Source organism: Triticum dicoccoides, chromosome 6A (genome assembly GCF_002162155.2).
Source record: "Triticum dicoccoides isolate Atlit2015 ecotype Zavitan chromosome 6A, WEW_v2.0, whole genome shotgun sequence".
Classification (NCBI taxonomy): domain Eukaryota; kingdom Viridiplantae; phylum Streptophyta; class Magnoliopsida; order Poales; family Poaceae; genus Triticum; species Triticum dicoccoides.
In genome coordinates, this window is record NC_041390.1 from 614,835,787 (window position 1) to 614,846,586 (window position 10,800).

A 10,800-nucleotide genomic window follows, 5' to 3' on the forward strand; every position below is an offset into this window, starting at 1 on the left:
AACAAGTTTACAACACACACGCCACGACTATCACGGTTTATACATAATACCGTGAGTACAATGTTTAACACTCCCCCTCAATCACAACTATCCAAGTTGAGATTGTGTCGAAAGGCCTCCAGCTGCCGCAATGATAATGGCTTGGTAAAGCCATCTGCCACTTGATCACCAGTAGGCACAAATCGAATGTTTAAAAGCTTGTTTGCAACTCTTTCACGAACAAAGTGGTAATCAATCTCAATATGCTTTGTGCTCGCATGAAAAACAGGATTGACAGAGAGATAAGTAGCTCCAAGGTTGTCACACCAAAGAGAAGCTGCAGGTGAATGACGAATACCCAACTCTGTCAGTAAATTCTGCACCCAAATGATTTCAGCAGTGGCATTTGCTAGGGCCTTATACTCAGCTTCTGTACTTGACCGAGACATAGTAGCCTGCTTGCGTGCACTCCAAGAAATCAGGTTACTTCCAAAGAAAACCTCAAAGCCTCCAGTGGATCGCCGATCATCAAGACAACCTGCCCAATCTGCATGTGAAAAAGCACTGACGAGTGTGGAATCTAACTTAGCAAGTTTGAGACCATGACTCTTAGTTGCTTGGAGATAACGAAGTATTCGCTTAACTGCTGTCCAATGGGTACTGGTAGGTGCATGCAAGAACTGACAAACCTTGCTTACCGAAAAACAGATGTCTGGTCTGGTTAAAGTCAAATACTGCAATGCTCCTACAACACTTTTGTACCTGATTGAGACTTCAGCCCCAAGCACCTCTCCATCACGAAGAGACAACTTTTCTGACGTAGACAATGGAGTTGGAGAAGGTTTACAACCTTTCATGCCCACTCGCTCAATGATGTCATGCACATATTTTTCCTGAGATAAAATAATTCCACTGCCCACACGTTTTACCTCAATGCCAAGAAAAAAGTGAAGGTCGCCCAAATCCTTGAGCGCAAAATCCATGCGGAGATCCTGAAGGAGAGCTTCAACTGCTCGAGAGGAGGAGCTGGTGACGATAATATCATCAACGTAAATAAGCATAAAAATAGTGACTTCATGCCGATGATAAAAGAACAATGAGGTATCTCCTTTGGATGCAGCAAAACCAAGGGACTGTAACTTGGAGTACAAACGATAATACCACGCTCTAGGTGCTTGTTTGAAACCATAGATTGCTTTATCAAGCTTTGCAAACATGTCGTGGTAAAGCTGAACTTTCATACCCAGGAGGCTGCTTCATATATACTTTTTCTTCCAGAACACCATGCAAAAATGTGTTCTTTACGTCTAGTTGGCGTATGCACCAATTGCTAGATATTGCAACAGAAAGGATCAAGCGAGTAGTAGCAGCTTTCACCACAGGGCTAAAGGTATCCTCATAATCAATTCCATACCTTTGCTTAAAACCTTTGGCCACAAGACGTGCCTTATACCTGTCTATCGTGCCATCAGATTTGCGTTTTACCTTGTACACCCATTTGCAGTCAATCACGTTTCTCCCTCTGACCGGTGCCACCAAGTGCCATGTCTTGTTTGCCACAAGCGCTGAAAATTCTTCATCCATGGCCTGCTTCCACTTGGGATCACCAAGAGCATCATGAAGGTTCTTCGGTTCACCTGTGGCATAGAAAGAGCCCCAACGAACACAAGCATCGTTATATACCTTGGGTTTCGCAATACCACTCTGGGACCGAGTATGTGATCGGGCAGGAGGAGGTGGAGCTGGTCGAGCTTGCTGTATTTGGAGGCGATTTTGTGTAGAGGAAACAACAGAGTCAGATGCAGACACATCAGCAGAAGATCCCAAATCCTCTGTCTACAACGAACCAGGAGGATCTGGTGCGGCAGCCAAGGGCACGCTGCCACTTGGCAGTTCCGAGTTGGCCACGGGTGTGGAGGGGGACCGCGCCGCGCCAGGAGCCACATGCCCCGCCTCGTGGGCAGCGCCGGGAGGCACACGCCCCGCCTCGTGGGAGGCACGGGGGGCACGCCTGGTCGGTCCGCCCGGGGACCGCACGCCATCCAACGCGGGCCCACGCGGAGGCAGCGAATCAGGGCGCCCGCCGGTGGATGCGGATCCCGGCGTGGATTCGCCTGGCGCTGCAGGCGCTGATCCCGCGGTGGATTCGCCTGCGGCTGCTGCAGGCACCGATCCCGCGTCCGATTCGCCTGGCGCGGCTGATCCCGAGGCCACCGGAGGATCCTCTGTGGCTGCATGCAAGTTGTCATTTTCCTGCATAAAATCATACGAATTTTCACCAAAATCCTCAACGTTTGGCTGCCCTGTTTCCTGCACACTTTCAGCATGGGCATTAGCATTAGACATGGACACATTGTCAGCAGCAAAACCAGCTCCCCCGTGAGCAAAGTTAGGAGATGGCAGGAGATGAGAGGGTAGAAGAAGCAATTCTTTGCGGAGTTGGGCACCGGCGTTGGAGTGGAGACTTGCGAAGGGAAAAACTTGCTCATCAAAAACAACGTCACGTGAAACATAGACACGACCGGAGGAGATATCAAGACACTTGTAGCCCTTATGGCGAGTACTATACCCTAGGAAGGCACCTTGTTTGGATCTAAACTCAAGCTTATGCTTGTTGAAAGGGCGCAAGTTTGGCCAAACGGCACGCCCCAAGATACAAAGAAAGGAGTAGTTGGGCTTGGTGCCAAATAGTCGTTCTAGAGGAGTTTGGTTCTTGATAACTCTACTTGGGACGCGATTTATAAGATAGACCGCAGTGAGGAAAGCTTCGTCCCAAAACTTGAGTGCATAAATGCATGAGCAAGCAAAGAAAGGCCGACTACGATGTGTCTATGTTTCCGCTCCGCGGAGCCATTCTGTTGATGAGCATGCGGGCAAGAAACATGGTGTGTGATGCCAATGCGTTTAAAAAAAAAGTTCAACCGTTGGTACTCCCCACCCCAATGGGATGGCATGGCAATGATCTTGCGATCAAACAGACGTTCAACATGAGCTTGGAAAAGACGAAATTTTTCGAAGACATCAGATTTATTTTTGAGAAAATATATCTAGCTAAACTTGCTGAAATCATCAATAAAACTGACATAGTATTTCTGTTTTCCTACAGAGACGGGTCCAGGACCCGAAACATCTAAAAAAATAAGCTCTAAAGGAGCTGTGGACTCACTAGTTGAACGAGAATAAGGTACCTGATGGCTCTTGGCCATTTGACATGCATCACACACTAGGAGGTGATCTTGTTTATTTGAAACAGGAAGGTTGAAGTCGCGAAGAATCTTTTGAACTACCGGAAGAGCTGGGTGCCCTAGGCGTTTGTGCCATCGAGACATGGATGGTTTGATGGCAGCAAGGACTTGGCGTTGGGGAGCACTCTGCCGTCCGGTCACGGGGAACAACCCCCACCTACTCTTGTCTTGAAGAATTGTTCTCCGGGTAGCCCGATCCTTGACAAGAAAGAATTCAGGGTGAAGTTCAATGAAAACATCATTATCTCTCATAAGATTATAAGCTGAAAGAAGGCTCTGGTCGGCACTAGGAGCATGAAGGATGATGTTTAACTGTAGAGAACCGGAGGGAGTAGATAATACCGAATGACTAATGTGTTCTATGTCCATACCTTGCCCACTTGCTGTGTGGATTTGGTCGGTGCCGATGTAGCGATCTCGAACAGCTAGCTTTTCCAACTCCCCGGTAACATGATCAGTAGCACCGGTGTCAAGATACCAATTAGTATCTACACCATAGGAGTGGACAGAGTTGGCAGAGCGAGGATTGCCACCGCCGCCACCACGCCCACCGCCGCCGCGTCCGCCGCCACCACCGCCACCTGCGGGGTTGCGTACATTGTTGTTGTAGCTTTTGTCGTAGCATTTCCTGCAGCGCCACACACCGTGGCCTTCCTCCTTGCAGATTTGGCAGCGCTCGCGGTCACCGCACTCACCGCGGTCACCACCTTGCTGGCGCGGCGCACCGCCGCTCGAGTTGTCATTGTAGTTGCCCCCGTTGTAGCCACCGCGTCCACCACCCTGACCGCCGCATCCGCCGCCGTAGCCACCTCGACCACCCTTTGCGGCGAGGTTGACGGAGTGATGGGCGGTGTAGGCGGCGTGCTGTGCGGCGATCCGAGACTCAGCGGCGAGCAGTAGCGAGAAGAGCTCGCTGAGGCCGATCGGTTGATCGGTGATGGCGCGCGTGGAGATGGAAGTGACGAAGCCGTTGTAGTCGGGCTCATGCATGAGACCCTCCAGGATGTGCGAGACGACATCGTCTTCATCAAGCGGTTTTCCTGCAGCAGCTAGCTCGTCGGCGAGCCCCTTCATCTTGGTGAAGTAGGCGGCAGCGGAGAGGTCGCCCTTGCGTGCGTTCCCGATCGCAGAACGAAGCTATATCTGGCGCGCCCGGGACTGGGCAGAAAAGCTTTCCACCAGGGCTTGCCAGACTCCCGCGGCGGTGGTGTGGTTGGAAACCTACATCAGAACCTCGCGGGATAGAGAGGCGAGCAAGAAGGTAAGCACCTGCTGATCTTGAGTGACCCAGATCGCGTGTTCTGGGTTGGGCGCCTCGGTGATCTCCTTGTTCCCGGCGTTGTCCTTCTCGATGACGATGACAGCGGCGGGCTCCTTGATCGAGCCGTCAAGATAGCCCGTCATCGCCGCGGCCCTGACATGCGGGAGCACTTGAGCCTTCCACACCAGAAAGTTTTCGCGGGTAAGCTTTTTGGTGATGGTGTGGCCGAGGGAGGCGAGGGAGGGCATAGCCATGGCGTGGGAAGAAGAGGAGGACGACATGGTCTAGACATATGGAAGAATTAGGCTCTGTATACCATGTGAAAGGAGGTGCTGAAGCGCATGCATCTCCAGGGGCGCGCTGCATGTTAATATAGCCACAAGGTGCGGCGGCGATAGGAGTACAGGAGGTTAGGGTTTAGGTTAGGTAGAGATAGATCGCTTAAACTAACTACTAGGATCTTATCTCAATACCTAACCTATCCTAACAAGTTTACAACACACACGCCACAACTATCACGGTTTATACATAATACCGTGAGTACAATGTTTAACATCCTCCAAGTTAAGGATAGACATGATCTTTTTATCCCTTATTGTAATCTATCTCCCGTAACCCTAACCCTATCGGTGTCTATATAAACCTAGGGTTGTAGTCTTTAGGGCGAGGGCTATATTCATCACCTCATCGCATCAGGGTTTAGCTCATGTTGATCTCAAGGTAGATCTACTCTGTAAACCATACTATACATCCAATATAATCAAGCAGGACATAGGGTATTACCTCTTCGAGAGGGCCCGAACCTGGGTAAACACTGTATTCGTCGTCCCTTGTTCCCCATCGATCCTAGATCCACAGCTTGGGCCCCCCTACCCCGAGGTCTGCCGGTTTTGACACCGACAGGTATAGTTGCTCAAAAGGGGAATCATTTGGCGAGTAGAAAAGGGATAAAACATTCGAGTATGGAAGTACGAGGAGGATCAGTTCGCCAAAAGGAAGAAACTTAATAGGAAGAGTTTCTGAATTGATAATCCTACAACATACTAATGGGATGGTGACCTAATAAAGCAAACATTTTGGCCAGAAGATGCAAATATCATCCTTCAGATACCTATTCAAGAACAAACATGTGACTTCCTCGCTTGGCATTATGATAAAAAGGGTCTCTTCTCGATAAAGTCAACGTACATGGTTGCTGTAGATAATGTAGTAAGAGAATTGTCTTCAGGACTAACTTCAACTTCTAATGCAGCAATAGAGAATTCAGATTTTGACTGGAAGAAGTTATGGGCACTTCCCCTACCAAGTAAAGTGAGGCATTTTCTATGGAGAATTGCAACATACAGCCTGCCTCTAAGGACAAATCTAAAAAGGAAAGGTATGCCTACTGATACTAGATTCCCATTATGTTTTAGATTCAATGAAGATGGTGGACATATATTTTTGAAATGCAAAAAAGTAAGAAAAGTGTGGAGAACATCCATGTTAGAATATATTAGAATTAAACTTCTTGATTGTCCTGATTCGAAAAAGGTTCTTGAGGACATTTTTAAACTAAACCGGGTGAATGTCTCAAAGTCTGCTTTTTAATGTGGTTGTGGTGGAATGAGAGAAATAAAGCCAATAATGACGACCAAATTAGACCCATAGGGGAAGTTTCATCTTCTGCTGAATATTATATTTTTAACTGTATGAAGGATAAGACTCAAGAAAAAGAGAAGAGCAACAGGAAAATGCAGAAATGGAAATCACCTCCAGAAGGAAAACTGAAGATTAACATAGACGGGGCTTTCATCAAAGCATCAAAAGCAGGAGGATGGCGTTTCACGTTGAGAAATGACCGGGCTGCTGGTGCGGGTAAGATGAAGCATGTGTCTGACTCGCTACACGCTGAAGCGCTTGCCCTGCAACATGCTACAAATATTGTGATCAGAATGGGGTGCCAGCAGGTAATTTTTGAAACGTATTTCATGATGTTGAAGCAGGCAATCACTAGTACGGAGTATGATTTATCAAAGTTGGTATCCTTACTCCAAGATGTAAAATTTCAGATGCATGTAGGTTTGATTGTTGTAAGCTTTGAACATTGTAATGAAGAGTGTAATGTAGCAGGGCAGCACACGTTTTAGCTATGCATGGTGTAGGCATGGAAAACGACTGCTATGAGACTTGGCTTGGTAATTTCCCAGAATCTGTACTCGATGTTGTTGTTGGCGATGTGCAAGTGTTCTAATGTAATGGCATACAATGTGTTCCTTTCAAGAAAAAAAAAGAAATTCCTTTCATCTTGTATGATATACGGACAAAAATACTACACTTACGTAGATGTACAAACACGAGAGTAATCCATTTGTGTGACCCACTCCTGCACGAGCGACCGACGCGACCGATGTGCACGTACGTACACTTGCACCATGCACCATTTTGTTCCTTAAAAAAAACACGTCCGTCCCAGCCCGTAGGCATGCATGCAGCTGCCCCCTGCTGCTCTCCTGCTGTAGCCAAGCAACCAACCCTGTGTCTCCGCTGCCGTGTTCATTGCGACGCGACCGCACTGCCCGACGCGAAGGCGAACGGTGGAAACGAGCCAGAGCGAAAGCGAAGCGAGGCACCGCCACCGGATAGCCGCCACGTGGAAGCCGGCGCCGCGTGCGCACGTCGGCAAACGCGAGGCGGCGGCCGGTTGTGCTGTGTGTGCGCTGTGTTGCTTGCTTCGGGCGGACGGCTTTGCTTGGACAGCGTGGCGCCGCGGCATGGGCGGGCGCCCGACTCCGGTTTCGCCTCCGCTAGCTAGTTCCTAGCGAGGTCGACCGATCGCGACGGCGGGTGCCGGCACGTCGTCATCCGTCGCCAGTTGGCCACCACACACCACACGTTCGCATGCATGGCCGGGCGTGTCGACCGCGTTTAAGTTCGTACCGCCGCCCCTCGGCTCGTGCTCTTTTCAACGCCGCGCGTCAGCGTCGCAGGCGCGGTGCGTACGGTGTACTACTGTTTACGATCTGTACCACGCCAGGGGAGGCAGGCTTATCCATTTCATTCATCATAGAATTTTTTAAAACTCAAGCATCGCAAAGTTTGATCAAATTTGTGTAGAAAATATTTACGTCTAGAATGCCAATCTTATAGTACCATTAAGTTCATTATAGGAAGCCCCGCAAACAAAAAATCCTGGACACATAAAAGTTTTCAAAGTTTAACTTTCCAATAATTCCGTACATACTACATCATGGAACAAAGGAAGTAGATATTTCTCGGCCGCTCATGATATAACCTTGGGCGGCGCTCCGTCCGGCCCAACAATTCGGGCGGTCGCTTCCCACCCACATGATTAGCAACTCGGTCCTTCTAATATGGCATACGAGTGCGTCCCGGTCCCACGATCATTGCAACAAAACACTTAATGGTTTGCTACAGCGGTTAGTTCGTCTGATTCGATGACACCTAATAATAGGGAGGCGCGGTCTGTGTCGCCCCCGTCCCCTTCGGCAGTCTGATTCGTTAGAGGTTTGTGTCCGCCGACTGGCGTGGCTTGCTCCCAAAACAACACGCCCGTCCTTGGAATTCCTGCAACCATGCCTTGCATCCGTGAGAAGCTGCTAACTGTCATGGATCTCGGCTTGACCTGTGTTGTTTGGATGAGCTCCACCACCCTTCTACATCGATTTTCTCCGTGCGCGCTCGACGTTGGTGGTAGTGGACTGGCACTACAGCGAACGCAACAATGGCACATGAACAATGCGGTGGTCTTCGAGCATGCAACCCACGATGGTCGAGACGAATTCAATTTGGTGAGGAAAGTATTTCCAGTCAGCTATTGCTATTAGTAGTTGTCGATCACGACTTTCTCATATTTTCTGTATATACACATTCTAAAATCTGGTTGAAGGTTCACCATGATGACTTAAAAATAGTTATTTCTTGGCAACTTGGAAATTATCAAAACAATTCTAATCACACTCTGGTTTGTCCTGTTCTTTATTTCACCAGTCATCTTCTTCTCATGATCTCCTCCATTTCATCTAACCCTTTTACTCTTCAACTTCAACCTTGGCTCTAACTCCGACAAAATCTCTTCCATTTGTTTCGCCACCAACCTTCATCCCATGTCATAGGTGCCTCCATCTCGCAAACTTGGCCACACCAATTAGCCTATGTAATTATCAGCATGTGCCAAATTTGGTTCATAGGTGAATGATCTTTTCCAACAGGTCTCAACGCTCATTGGTGCGTTTTCAACATTACCAATACTTTACTTGTAATTGTGTTAATCTGTTCATTTACTACTAGCAACAGTCAATAGTTTCATTTGTTTGATTTAGTTATTATTTTTCATCATTCCACTTTTAACGTCAAGTGAGACAAAAAACATAAGTAAGTAACTGTTGTATATAAAGAAAATAGCTGGCAGGTGCATGCGCAACATGAGGGGGTGTACGCAAGGGCAACCTTAAGCTTTCACTTAGTGGACAATGCAGACTTTGAAAAATGGAAATAAGTGTTTCTATAGTTAACACTTCTTCAACGAGATCTGCACATTCAATGATGTTTTTCTATTAACCATTTTGTTTACTGCATGTCGTAATCACCCGCCTCATTCACTGGATTTAGTTATTAATTTTCAGGAATCTACTTCTAAAATCAAAGAGAAACAAAAGACATAAATCGGTACTATTCCCTCCGCCTCATAATATAAGAATGTGTTTGACACTACACTTTGCAATGTGATAAAATATGCACTAGGGTGATATTAACCTTTCTGTTTTATGTTAGTAAACCCAAGAAGGATAACCATTCACTTAAAAGAGGTAAACCAAAAGGAACATATCTATCTTCACCTAATTAAGGATAAAATTTTATTTCCCATAAATGTGATGAATTCTTATCTTACATCTAGTAACTTTTACAAGCTTATTTTTGAAGAGAAAATCACTACATCTGATGCCGGGAAGAGGCAAAGAGCTAACAGAAGGCTGGCTTTTTCAATCACGGTTTACCTAGCCGTTAGGACGTTACTATCAAATCTTGGTAGTTAATTGATGGATTAATTTAGCTGGGTCAATTCGCATATCAAATGCCCATTTCATATTTCTAAAAGAGATCTTCGCACTCAATGCTTTTTTTAACATCGTCGATACTTTACCGGTATTAGTGTTAACCCGTTCATTTACCACGAGTAGTAGTCAATAGTTTAATTCAATGGATCTTGTGATTAATTTTCAACATTCCACTTTTTATTGTTAAGTGAGACAAAAGCAATAAATAAGTAAATAATGTATATGAATAAATAGTTAGCACATGTCTATGCAACACGAGGGCATGTGCACCAGGGGTGACAGTAAGATTTCTTTTAGTGGATAGTGAGGACCTGAAAAAATATTTCCATAATTACCTTCTTTAAACAGGATATGTGCATTCATTGATGCTTTTCAATTAGCCAATTCGTTTTTTATTCATTGAATTTAGGTTTTTATTTTTCACGACTCTACTTCTAACGTCAAAGAGAAACAAATGGCTTAAAATGAGTGCTAGAGTGATGGAAGATACAATAGCTTTAGTAACCAATGTAGTGCAACGATGAATATTTACCACTACAATAGCTTTTTCTAGAATCACTACTACAATAACTAGCACACATACATTGCAATGTGATGAAAGATACACCAGAGTGATTATTAATTTTTTTTGTCGTGAAGCCATGTAGGATAACCATTGACTGAAAAGATGGGTAAATTGAAAATACATATTTCTTAATTCACTTAGTTAATGATGAAATCAGTTCGAAAAAAGGATAATTTCTATTTTACTACTACTCAATTTTTACAAACTATTTTTTGAAAGTGATAAATCACTAAATCTGATAAAGGGAAGAAGAGATAACATGAGGTGACTTTTTCACCCACATATTACTTAGCTGTTAGGCCCGTTACTACCAATCTTGGTAGGTAATTGATGGATTATTTTTGCTAGCTTAATTCGCATATCAAATGCCTCATTTCCTTTTTTAAAAATGGGATCTCCGCACTAGTGATGTTTTTAACATCGTCGATACTTTACTGATAATAGTGTTAACCCGTTCATTTACTACGAGTGGTAGTAAATATTTTAATTTAGTGGATCTGTTATTAATTTTCATCACTCCACTTTTTAATGCTAAGTGAGACAAAATCCCTAAAAAGGTAACCACTATATATAAATAAATATTTAGCCCGTGTAGTGGCGAAAGAGGGGCCAAAACAGCTAGAGAGATTAGAGGCCGGGAGATTAGCAGGGAGTTTAGGCTTAGCAGAAGCACATGCTTGCAATTTTTCTCAT